Source organism: Macaca mulatta, chromosome 16 (assembly GCF_049350105.2).
Source record: "Macaca mulatta isolate MMU2019108-1 chromosome 16, T2T-MMU8v2.0, whole genome shotgun sequence".
Classification (NCBI taxonomy): Eukaryota; Metazoa; Chordata; class Mammalia; order Primates; family Cercopithecidae; genus Macaca; species Macaca mulatta.
The window spans coordinates 21,669,483-21,682,632 of record NC_133421.1 but is presented as its reverse complement, the minus strand read 5'-3'; the positions used below and the strand labels follow the sequence as shown (position 1 = coordinate 21,682,632).

Here is a 13,150-nt window from a genome sequence, read left to right as displayed (position 1 = left end):
TACAGAACCCAGAAATAAGACGACACTCCTACAACCATGTGATCTTTGACTCTTTGACAAACTTGACAAAAGCAAGCAATAAATGGTGCTGGGAGAACTGGCTAGCCATATGCAGAAAATTGAAACTGGACCCCTTCCTTAAACCATATACAAAAGTTAACTCAAGATGGATTAAAGACTTAAATCCACAACCCAAAACTATAAAAATCCTGGAAGAAAACCTAGGCAATGCCATTCAGGACACAGGCAAGGGCAAAGACTTCATGATGAAGATGCCAAAAGCAATTGCAACAAAAGCTAAAATTGACAAATGAGATTTAATTAAACTAAACAGCTTCTGCACAGCATAAGAACCTATCAACAGAGCAAACAGACAACCTACAGAATGGGAGAAAATTTTTGCACTCTATCCATCTGACAAAGGTCTAATATCCAGCATCTACAAGGAACTTAAACAAATTTACAAGAAAAAAAATACAAACTCAACCCCATTAGAAAGTGGTCAAAGGACACAAACAGACACTTCTCAAAAGAAGGCATACATGCAACCAACAAACAGAAAAACCTCAACATAACTGATCATCAGAGAAATGCAAATCAAAACCACATGAGACACCATCTCACAACAGTCAGAATGACTATAATTCAAAAAAATAAAAAGATGCTGGCAAGATTATGGAGAAACAAGAATGCTTTTACACTGTTGGTGGGAGTGTAAATTAGTTCAACCAGTGTGGAAGACGGTATGGTGATTCCTCAAAGACCTAGAACCTGAAATACTATTTAACCTAGCAATCCCATTACTTAGTATATACCCAAAGGAATATAAATAATTCTAGGATAAAGATACATGCACACGTATGTTCATTGCAGCACTATTCACAATAGCAAAGACAAGGAATCAACCTAAATGCCCATCAATGATAGACTAGATAAAGAAAATGTAGTACATATACACCATGGAATACTATGCAGCCATGAAAAGGAATGAGACATGTCCTTTGCCAGGACATGGATGGAGCTGTAGAACATTATCCTCAGCAAATCAGCGCAGAAATAGAAAATGAAATACTGCATGCTCTCACTTATAAGTGGGAGCTGAATAATGAGAACACATGGACACATGGCGGGGAACAACACACACAGGGGCTTGTGGTAGGGTGGCGGGTGAGAGAAGGGAGAGCATCATGAAGAATAGCTAATGGATGCTGGACTATTATTAATATCTAGGTGATGGGATGGTCTGTACAGCAAACCACCATGGCACATATTTACCTATGTAACAAACCTGCACATCCTGCATGTGCACCCCTGAACTTAAAATAAAAGATGGAAATAAAAAATAATAGTAATTGCAGGTCACCTGATAGAATGCAGTAAGAAGATCATGGGATAACTTCTGTGATACTCTTGCCCAAAAAAATTATCATCTAAATCTTATAAAAAAATTCAGAGAAATCCAATGGAGGAACATTCTGTATTATTGGACTTTACTCTTCAAAAGATTTAAGGTCATAAAGGTCAAAGAAAAACTGAGGAACTGTTTCAGACTGAAAGAGTCATGACAACTAAATGCAATTCATGGACCTGAATGAGATCTTTTTGCTGCAAAGAACATTATAGATAATTAACAAAACTTGAAAAGGAAATGAGAATTAAATGATCAAATGTATTGATGTTAACTTTCTGGTTATGAAGTAGTTATGTAAAATGTCCTGACTCGTGGGAATGCCCACTAAAGATATCAGATGTGATGGCATAATGTGAGCAATTTACTCTCAAATGGCCCACAGGGGGAAAGTTATTTTTCTTAAAATCTGGAAATTTTCTGCAATTTTAAGACTGTTTCCCAAAAGTTAAACAAATAAAGAAATGAAACAATCAATAGAAAAAATGAAAAGGCTTAGGCAAACCTTATTTTTCCACAGGAAAAGATCTATATAAATCAGTGCTTAAAATTAAAATTATCTAAGTTTTATTGCACTATAACAATTGCAATACATCCAAACATTGACAATGACCACAGTACCAGTATACCAAAATAATGTCTATCTAAACTTAAATCTATCACTATATATAAAGATAAAAATTATAAAATATAAATAAGCCATCAGTTGACTCCACTAAATTGTTAATGGCAACTTGATTATTTGGCTGTTTAAACAGCTAACATTTGGGTGGTTTGAGTAAGTAAAACTCAATAATAGTGGTTTTCATTCGCAAAATCACTTAAAAGTTAGCTGAAGAGGCCAAGAAACATTATTTAAAATACTATACAAATTTTCATCAGACATGTATAATACAGAATATTTCCCTTTAGTAAAAATGTTCACATCATATACTTAATGGGAAACAAAATATCATGTCAACAGCCCAGAAATAAAATTGCCTTATCTTTCAGATCATGTATTTTCTGCTTAAAATCTGTGCATATTCTTTTGTTGCTTCCAACACTGGATCTTGATTCAGATTTTTCTGGTATGCAGATTCTGGAGGAGAAGCTACATATGGTTCAGGTTCACATTTAGTAGCAGCTGAAAAGAAAAAGCAAGAATTATATTATCATTATTATTATTATTATTTTAAGATAGGGTCTCACTGTTTCACCTGTGCTGGAGTGCCGTGGTGTGATCACAGGTCACTGCAGTCTCGTCCTCCCAGGCTTAAGCAATTCTCCTGCCTCGGACCCAGGTACTTGGAACTGCAGGCATGAGCCACTGTGCCTGGCAAGTTTTTGTATTTTTTATAGGGGCAGGGTTAGTCATGGTGCCCAGGCTACTCTCAAACTCCTGGGCTCCAGTGATCTGCCTGCCTCAGGCTCCCAAAGTGCTGGGATTACAGATGTGAGCCAACATGCCTGGCCAAAGAATTATATTCTATATATCTCATAGTTAACTAAGCGTAAGTCAGTAAAAAAGAGTTGAGAGTTTTTTCAGTGTTAATAAGAATGAAAAGTATGTATGACTACAATGATAAGTTATTATTAGATAAGAATCTGGGGAGGTTCCAAGATGGCCAAATAGGAACAGCTCCAGTCTACAGCTCCCAATGTGAGCAATGAAGAACACGGGTGACTTCTGTATTTCCAACTGAGGTACTGGGTTCATCTCACTGGGGCTCACCGGGGCTTGTCAGACAGTGTGCAGCCCGTGGAGTGTGAGCCAAAGCAGGGCAGGGCATTGCCTTACCCAGGAAGTACAAGGGGTTGGGGAATTCCCTTTCCTAGCCAAGGGAAGCTGTGACAGGCGGTACCTGGAAAAATGGGACACTTCCACCCTAATACTGTGCTTTTCCAACGGTCTTAGCAAATGGCACACCAGCAGATTATATCCTGCGCCTGGCTAGGAGGGTCCCATGCCCACAAAGCCCAGCTCACTGCTAGCACAGCAGTCTGAGATCCATCTGCAAGGCAGCAGTGAGACTGGGGGAGGGGCATCCACCATTAATGAGGCTGGAGTCAGTAAAGTGGCAGGAAGCTCAAACTGGGTGGAGCCCACTTCAGCTCAGGGAGGCCTGCCTGCCTCTGTAGACTCCTCCTCAGGGGGCAGGGCATAGCTGAACAAAAGGCTGGAGAAACTTCTGCAGACTTACACATCCCTGTCTGACAGCTTTGAATAGAGTAGTGGTTCTCTCAGCATGGAGTTTGAGATCTGAGAACAGATAGACTGCCTCCTCAGGTGGGTCCCTGACCCTGGAGTGGACTAACTGGGAGACACCTCCCAGCAGGGACTGACTGACACCTCATACAGGTGGCTGCCCCTCTGATATGAAGCTTCCAGAGGAAGGATCAGGTAGCAACATTAGCTGTTCTGCAATATTTGCTCTTCTGCAGCCTCTGCTGGTGATACCCAGGCAAACAGGGTCTGGAGTGGACCTCCAGCAAGCTCCAACAGATCTGCAGCTGAGGGTCCAGGCTGTTAGAAGGAAAACTAATAAACAGAAAGGACATCCACACCTAAACCCCATCTGTACGTCACCATCATCAAAGACTAAAGGTAGATAAAACCACAAAGATGGGGAGAAACCAGAGCAGAAAAGCTGAAAATTCTAAAAATCAGAGTGCCTCTTCTCCTCCAAAGGAACGCAGCTTCTCACCCGCAATGGAACAAATCTGGACGGAGAATTACTTTGACGAGCTGAGAGAAGAAGGCTTCAGATGATAGGTAATAACATGCCAAATTGTAAAGACCATCAATGCTAGGAAGAAACCGCATCAACTGACGAGTAAAATAACCAGCTAACATCACAATGATAGGATGAAATTCATACATAACAATATTAACCTTAAATGTAAATGGACTAAATGCTCCAATTAGAAGACACAGACTGGAAAATTGGATAAAGAGTCAAGACGCATCAGTGTACTGTATTCAGGAGACCCATCTCACGTGCAGAGACACACACAGGCTCAAATAACGGGATGGAGGAAGATCTACCAAGCAAATGGAAAACAAAAAGGCAGGGGTTGCAATCCTAGTCTATGATAAAACAGACTTTAAACTAACAAAGATTAAAAGAGACAAAGAAGGCCATTACATAACAGTAAAAGGATCAATTCAACAAGAAGAGCTAACTATCCTAAATATATATGCACCTAACACAGGAGCACCCAGATACATAAAGGAAGTTCTTAGAGACCAACAAAGAAACTTAGACTCCCACACAATAATAATGGGAGACTTTAACACCCCACTGTCAACATTAGACAGATCAACAAGACAGAAAGTTAACAAGAATATCCAGGAATTGAACTCTGGTCTCACCAAGCAGACCTAATAGACATCTACAGAACTCTCCACTCCAAATCAACAGAATATACATTCTTTTCAGCACCACATCACACTTATTCCAAAATTGACCACATAGTTGGAAGTAAAGCACTCCTCTGCAAATGTCAAAGAACAGAAATCACAACAAACTGTCTCGAAGACCACGGTGCAATCAAATTAGAACTCAGGATTAAGAAACTCACTCAAAACCGCACAACTACATGGAAACTGAATAACCGGCTCCTGAATGACTACTGGGTAAATAGCAAAATGAAGGCAGAAATAAAGATGTTCTTTGAAACCAATGAGAACCAAGACACAATATACCAGAATCTCTGGGACACATTTAAAGCAGTGTGTAGAGGGAAACTTATAGCACTAAATGCCCACAAGAGAAAGCAGGAAAGATCTAAAATCGACACCCTAACATCACGATTAAAAGAACTAGAGAAGCAAAAGCAAACACATTCAAAACTAGCAGAAGGCAAGAAACAACTAAGATCAGAGCAGGACTGAAGGAGATAGAGACACACACACACACAAACCCTTCAAAAAAATCAATGAACCCAGGAGTTGGTTTTTTGAAAAGATCAACAAAATTGATAGACCGTTAGCAAGACTAATAAAGAAGAAAAGACAGAAGAATCAAACAGATGCAATAAAAAATGAAAAAGGGGACATCACCACCGATCCCCCCACTGTGGAGTTCTGTGCAGTCCAGTTTGGCTGGATGCTAGAGCAAAGCGGCAGAGTACAGTTAGTGGTGAGAGATAAACCTGAGTAACATGACAAGAACCAAATGAATGTGGGTGTTTATATTCCATGTTAAGAATTTTGGAACATTTCCTGAGGGCAAAAGTAAACCAATGACACTGTAAATGACTGGAGACTTAAAGTATTACCTCTCAAGTGACTGTTTATAAACTGTAACTGCTTGACTAGGTTACTAGATGAGACTGGAGTGTTTTGGCCTTAAAAATCACTACCATAACCCTGAGAAGCTGATGATGCCTTTGTTTTCTGAGAATAGTTTCTGTGTGCTGGCTGAGAGTTCCATAGGGATGGTAGAAGTGAAGTATAGAGCCAGACTTCTTGATTTTTCTTTTTCAAGTTATGGAATGTGATGAATTCATGAGGCATAAGTACGCTCTTCATTATACATGTTCAATTTTTCACATCTTTCATCAAATGTGTATAAGAAAGAATATTTAATGTAGTATCTATTAGCCCAAGAATGGAAAGGGATATCATTTGCAGTTTATTTTAGACATATATTACTTAATCCAAATTTAATTCATAAATTTTGGTAACATACCTGTTACTTCTCTAGTTATATCATTTTGAAACTTCTGCTGCATCTGAAATAAGACAAATATTATTTACAATGTTTAAGAAGAGACATTATCATGGTAAGGAGCATCAATTACAAAACATGGCCTTTAAATAATACTTTTAGAGACCAGACCTAACTTGAAGAATGCTTATATTTAAGAAAATCACATAAATTCCTATTTTAAGTTTAGATAATGGAGAACATATATGTGTTATGCCGTTTAATCTCACAAAAGTACAATTAATATTGGTCTGTTGGATCTACATCATTTCAAAAGTGTGATGTTTTCCCTTATTAGTACAGAGGTTAAACAATTCAAGTCATATTTTGCAATGAATTCATTACTTTCCCATTCTTATCAAAACTCTGCCTTTTATCAAGGTCTAATCAGTTTTTCACTCTAATGAATAGTTCCTTAAAATGAACTCTCCATTATCCACTTTTAGAAAATAGTAATTTTAAAGTATGTTCTTTGCTATTAATTCAGCACAGAATCTTTAATACATACTTGAAGAAAGCAGTATTGTTGTGATGCCATGTGAAAGTTCCACTGGAAAAATATTATGATATTTATTATGATTAACATTTCTTTATTTATATAGATGCAAGGATTTCAAAAAATTTACATGAAAACAAGAATATAGGTTAGAGCCAGTTTTCAATCTTAGTTTCTTTGATTCAGTAATGTCTAGAATTAAAAACTAGGAAAACAATATAGTTATTTAACTGCAACTTTGATTTCTTTTCAGAAATTAGTACCCATTTTTTTAAGCATCTGGCAAGTTATAGTTATCTACTTAATTATGAAAGATGTGGGAATATTTCAAACTTATTGCCAGTGTCTCTATCTAGAGTGCTCTTATTTAAACCTTTTGTAGAATAGGTATTCTCTCACTAAATGTCCAGAACAGGGTCTGAGATAGTTTATGGTGATAACGATAATGATATCTAATGCCTTTACAAATTTTAGGTGTCAAGTCAGTTTTTCTTTGTTTTTACTAACAGGTTTACCAATATTTTGAGACTCCTTTCCATAACATTTCTGTGACAAAAACATTATAGATAGGCTTTATAGAGTAAGTAACATGACAACAGCATTACCAGCCAGACCATATAAAAGTAGTAATTCAACACCAGATAAAGAAGAAAGCCTTTCTTCAAAGAACACTAGATATTGTCATTCATAAACACTACATAAAAAGTACATTTTTACATGATTCAAATTAAGACACTACTACTGTAATGTTTTTATCTTTTCTCCGAAACACTCTTCTGGCTAAATATTTCTAATGTAATAGATTTTGTTATTTCTTTATACCCCATTCACAAATATTTTCATAACACCTCAATTTTGTTAACATAAAAATGAAATAATCTTAACAAATTGCTTACTTTTATACTTGTTGGGAACAAGTCCCCCAAAATCTGGCCATAAACTGGCCCCAAAACTGGCCATAAACAAAATCTCTGCAGCACTGTGACAGGTTCATGATGGCCATAACGCCCTCGCTGGAAGGTTGTGGGTTTACTGGAGTGAGGACAAGGAACACCTGGCCCGCCCAGGGCGGAAAACCGCTTAAAGGCATTCTTAAGCTACCAACAGTAGCATGAGCAATCTGTGCCTTAAGGACACACTCCTGCTGCAGTTAACTAGCCCAACTTATTCCTTTAATTCGGCTCATCCCTTCATTTCCCATAAGGGATACTTTTAGTTAATTTAATATCTATAGAAACAATGCTAATGACTGGTTTGCTGTTAATAAATACATGGGTAAATCTCTGCTCACGGCTCTCAGCTCTGAATGCTGTGAGACCCCTGATTTCCCACTTCACCCCTCTATATTTCTGTGTGTGTGTCTTTAATTCCTCTAGCGCCACTGGGTTAGGGTCTCCCCGACCGAGCTGGTCTCGGCAATACTGAAGAAATCATAACTCTGTAGAGAGAGAATACTTTTTGTATAACAATTTTAAGTAAAGGTCATTTTCTCTCCAAACTCTTCAATAAGAGTACATGGTAGAAGTCACTGCCTATCTTCCAACCCAGAGTGGCCTCCCCCTACATCAATTCTCTTCCAGCCTTTCCCTGATCCTTGAATATTTCACCACATAAATGACAGTGGAGGGCAGCTGCCTTTGGGAAAGAGATCCCAGGTCAGATGCAAAAGCAGAGGGAAAAAGGACAGACCCAGAACACAGGGAGGGAGTGCCTCTGGGATGGGAACCCAAAAGCTTAGGAAAGGGGTTTTGAGTGTTGATGGTTCCAATTTTTTCCTGGCCAGTTAAAGGCCGGGGTGGCTTTACCTATTTTCAGAAGTAAAAACAGGCAAATATTAAGCGACTTTTAAAAAGTCCTTTCATTTTATTTTTGCTTTGCCATTAAATCACACATTTTCCTCATATTTCCCTTCACAGAAATTCAGAATTGTTGTCCCCCGTTGAACCACTTAATACAGTGCCTGGCACAGCTAACAGAAGGGAAAAGGAGAGAAAAGTGTCTTGATGACATTAATCACTGTCTTATTCAGTGAGACAAGGGGGCCGGGCCATCGATGGTTTTTGTAGTGTGCAGAGCAATAGCTCAGGAGAAACTGAACATCACCAGAGGATATAAAAGAGCTTAGTAAACTGTTAATCTTCACTTTATACAACATACTAAATCAAAAGCTATACTAGCTCCTTATGGAGTAAAATACATAAACTTTTTAATAAAATTGCTCCTCCTGTCTCTGTGGCCTTTCTCTTTATCTCCAGGTGGGGATTATGTCTCAGATGGTGGAGGAAGTCCAACATCAACAATCTGCAAGCACATCTGCAAATATATTTATACTTTTTCATTAAAAATATAAGTAGGTGGGAAAATTATACATGGGAGAACATAAGTACCAGCATACTTTAGCTAATTAGTAGGATTCTCTTAGAAATGACCCTTTTCAAGCTATGTCCCATAGAAATCTAAGGTTCCACAGAGGACGCTGAAGGATTAAGGGATAAGAAAGTCACGGTTTCAGAGCACTGATCCTTCCTTTAGTCAGACAGCACTACTTCTGCTTTCTATAAAGTGGTTTCATGCAATTTAAAAAAGTTCTATTCTTTAAAAAAAAAAAAAAAAGGCCGGGCGCGGTGGCTCACGCCTGTAATCCCAGCACTTTGGGAGGCCGAGGCGGGCGGATCACAAGGTCAGGAGATTGAGACCACGGTGAAACCCCGTTTCTACTAAAAATACAAAAAAAAATTAGCCGGGCGCAGTGGCGGGCGCCTGTAGTCCCAGCTACTCAGGAGGCTGAGGCAGGAGAATGGCGTGAACCCGGGAGGCGGAGCTTGCAGTGAGCCGAGATTGCGCCACTGCACTCCAGCCTGGGCGACAGAGCGAGACTCTGTCTCAAAAAAAAAAAAAAAAAAAAAAAGAGTTTTACTTAAAGGTATGAATGTCATTGATTTAGTCAAAGTCCCTAATTTTATATAAGAAACAAAACAGGCTCAGAGAGACTGCAGCTTGCCTGAGGTCAGAAAGCCAATTAGTTGCAAGCTAGGAGTGGGTGGCTTCAGATCTTTCACTGAGCTTGGAGTTATTCTATGCCCCTAGCTGCTTCGTTCATATTTGGAAAAGAAACACAGATTTTAAAAAATAACTCAGAGAGGCCAGGTGTGGTGGCTCACGCCTGTAATCCCAGCACTTTGGAAGGCCGAAGTGGGTGGATCACAAGGTTAGGAGTTCGAGACCAGCCTGGCCAATATGGTGAAACCCTGTCTCTACTAAAATTACAAAAATTAGTCAGGTGTGGTGGTGCACACCTGTAGTCCCAGCTACTCAGGAGGCTGAGGCAGGAGAAGCGCTGGAACCCAGGAGGCAGAAGTTGCAGTGAGCAGAGATTGCGTCACTGCACTCCAGCCTGGGTGACAGAGTGAGACTCTGTCTTAAAAAACAACAACAACAACAACAACAACAACAAAAACTCAGAGAAAATGCATCTATAAACTGTCACGATGTGCTCTAATGTTTAAGCATGAGACAAAAAAAGTAGCTCTCCAAGGTAAGTTTGAATAAAATTTAAACAACAATTAGTATCATAACTTCTGCTAGTACCAATTGAGACACTCAATTTATAAAGAACACATCAAACTGCAGAGCAGAAAACTTGAAGGAGAAAATCTTCAGTTGAACCAAGCAACCAGAAATCGAGAAAACTGTTCCTTAAAATAACTATTCATTCTCCTCCAAATAAGACTTGGTTTATGAAAATCAATCAACAAGGCGATCATCCATGTTGTGAGTTATAGAAAAACTGAAAACACAAAACAGATTTCTCTTTACCATCTAGCATACGTCTGTCCAACATTAATTGGTACAAAAATGTGGACTTAATTTCAATTATCACTTAAATCCAGCCAGAAATGATAGGAGAAGCTTCATTTCCCTGGCCTCAGGTTTCAAGTGAGGGCTTAGACTCTCTACCTACAGCTTCCTCTTGAGAAGATGTCAGATCTACCTAATGGGTGAATTTGGGCAAAGCATACAGTGTGCTTGCTTGGCTCAGGATCTCTTTCAAAAGATGTGTCTGCCCATGGTGACATGAGTTCAGGTTTGCTGTCATCTCTGCAGTAAGCAGCATGCAACTGCGATGGGTGTCAAGCATTTGTTTTCTCCACTTAAAACTCTGTGGGTTAGTGCCTGATCTGGGATAAAATACTGTGGCTGCACATCTGAGCCACATCCTCCCATTAGTTATCATGAGTCTGTGATAGAGCTAGTGTGTTGATGTCCATCTGACTCCAGTGTTCTGAACTCAGAAGGGAACGAGGAGCACCATTTGCTGCCTATCCACCACAGCCTGAACAAGATGACTGTATAACACTTACAGAAATAGTTTCTTCTTCCTTGACTTTCTAATCTTACCACATATTCTTTCTAATCTTACCACATATGCTGATCATCTCATTTTTTTCAGAAACCTAAAACCTAAGCAAACAATATGATTAAAAATATCAGCTAGCTGGGCTCTTGTAATCTATGTATTAAAATAATCATTTAATGCATTCTCTTTTAAGCTATTTGGCCGCAATGCTGTCTAAGAAACCTTAGATTTGCTCTTCTATGATTTGTTAGGACATGAAATAGCCAGGTAAACACAACAAGGTTGAGGCTCATTCCATGTGGGCCTGTGCTTTTCTGTGCATTAAGGAGACCATAAAAACATCAAAACTATAAGCAAATGTGGACCGATTAAAAATTTTAAAAACAACAATATACACAAAGAAAACTATTTATTTTTGTTCAAACAAATGCTTTCTGGATTTTGTAATTTTTTAAGAGATAGGGGCCGGGCGCGGTGGCTCAAGCCTGTAATCCCAGCACTTTGGGAGGCCGAGGCAGGTGGATCACGAGGTCAGGAGATCGAGACTATCCTGGCTAACATGGTGAAACCCCGTCTCTACTAAAAATACAAAAAACTAGCCGGGCGTGGTGGCGGGCGCCTGTAGTCTCAGCTACTTGGGAGGCTGAGGCGGGAGAATGGCGTGAACCCGGGAGGCGGAGCTTGCAGTGAGCCGAGATCACGCCACTGCACTCCAGCCTGGGAGACACAGCGAGACTCCGTCTCAAAAAAAAAAAAAAAAGAGATAGAATCTTGCTATGTTGCCCAGTCTGGAGTGCTGCAGTGCTGTAGCTACTCACAGGAATAATCATTGCACACTGCAGCTTTGAACTCCTGAGCTCAAGTGATCTTTCTGCCTCAGCCTCAGGAGTAGCTGGGACTACAGGTGTGTGCCACTGTGCCCAGCTTTTGTAATTTTCCCCCAGTTGAAAAATGGACAAATGTTAGACAAATACCTTAATCTGGGTCAAGCATAGCTGAACTACGTTGTTTTTTTTTTTTTTTTTTCCCTTACCGACTCTATAGTTGATATAGCTTGTCATTCTTGGATTCATTTTGAAATCCCCAGAAATAGACTCTTACTCTGAGTGAAACCACATAGTTGAACTAAAAGGTTCCTGTTACATGTCCAGGGGAGATGTCCATGTGCAGCTTTACATGGAATTTGGGGTATTAAGAACAGAATTGAGGCCGGGCGCGGTGGCTCAAGCCTGTAATCCCAGCACTTTGGGAGGCCGAGACGGGCGGATCATGAGGTCGGGAGATCGAGACCATCCTGGCTAACATGGTGAAACCCCGTCTCTACTAAAAAATACAAAAAACTAGCCAGGCGAGGTGGCGGGCGCCTGTAGTCCCAGCTACTGGGGAGGCTGAGGCAGGAGAATGGCGGGAACCCGGGAGGCGGAGCTTGCAGTGAGCTGAGATCCGGCCACTGCACTCCAGCCTGGGTGGCAGAGCCAGACTCCGTCTCAAAAAAAAAAAAAAAAAAAAAAAAAAAAGAACAGAATTGATTCTGTTTGGTCACATTTGCTATTGAAGGACTCTAGATATCATTGCCATCTTAGTCACCAATCACTCCAGTTATGGCCAAGTAGAGAGACATAACTTATGTGAGCTTTACTTTAAAAATTCAAATATTTGTTTCATTTAACTATTTCAAAACCACTGTACAACCACATAACAATAGACACATTTTACTAAAATTGGGATTAAAACACTGTAAATGCAATAGCAATTTTTATACAAATTTTTATAACCAGATGTACTCATGTAAGAAAATCACAAAACTTTTAACTTAAAGAACAGATTAATCAAGTGTTGCAGGTTTATATAACATATAAAAGTATTCACCTTGGATCCTTTTAAATAATAAACATCCATGTGTGGTTAGTGTTTGGACACCAATCATTCACATATGATGAGGGGTAGAAAATCTGAGATGATGCAGAAAAACTTTAAAAGTGACCCCACGCACACTAAATCCTTTAAAAGTGAACCCCAGACAAAGTAAAATCAGTTAGTAAGACAAAGCACATCAAAGTATACCTTTGGTTAAAATCTAACTTAATTGCAGTTTTTAAAGAAATTTAAAATGTGTCAGTTTGGTTACGTTTATTGAATAAAGTTAACAAAGGAGTAATCTCTTATGAATGAGAGCTCCAGGGACTTAAAAATAA

At 39.2% G+C, this 13,150-nt stretch overlaps 1 pseudogene across 1 annotated transcript in view; it reads right to left on the bottom strand.

Annotated features, from left to right (window-relative positions):
* Positions 1-1,961: 1,961 nt before the first annotated feature.
* Positions 1,962-13,150, bottom strand: part of LOC704543 (CCDC144A N-terminal pseudogene) — a 119,209-nt pseudogene continuing 108,020 nt past the window's right edge. Inside the window, exons 17-18 of the transcript XR_013406177.1 lie at positions 6,085-6,127; positions 1,962-2,534 (exon numbers count right to left, since the gene is read on the bottom strand). The product of XR_013406177.1 is annotated as a CCDC144A N-terminal pseudogene (transcript). The remainder of the gene's footprint in view (positions 2,535-6,084; positions 6,128-13,150) is intronic.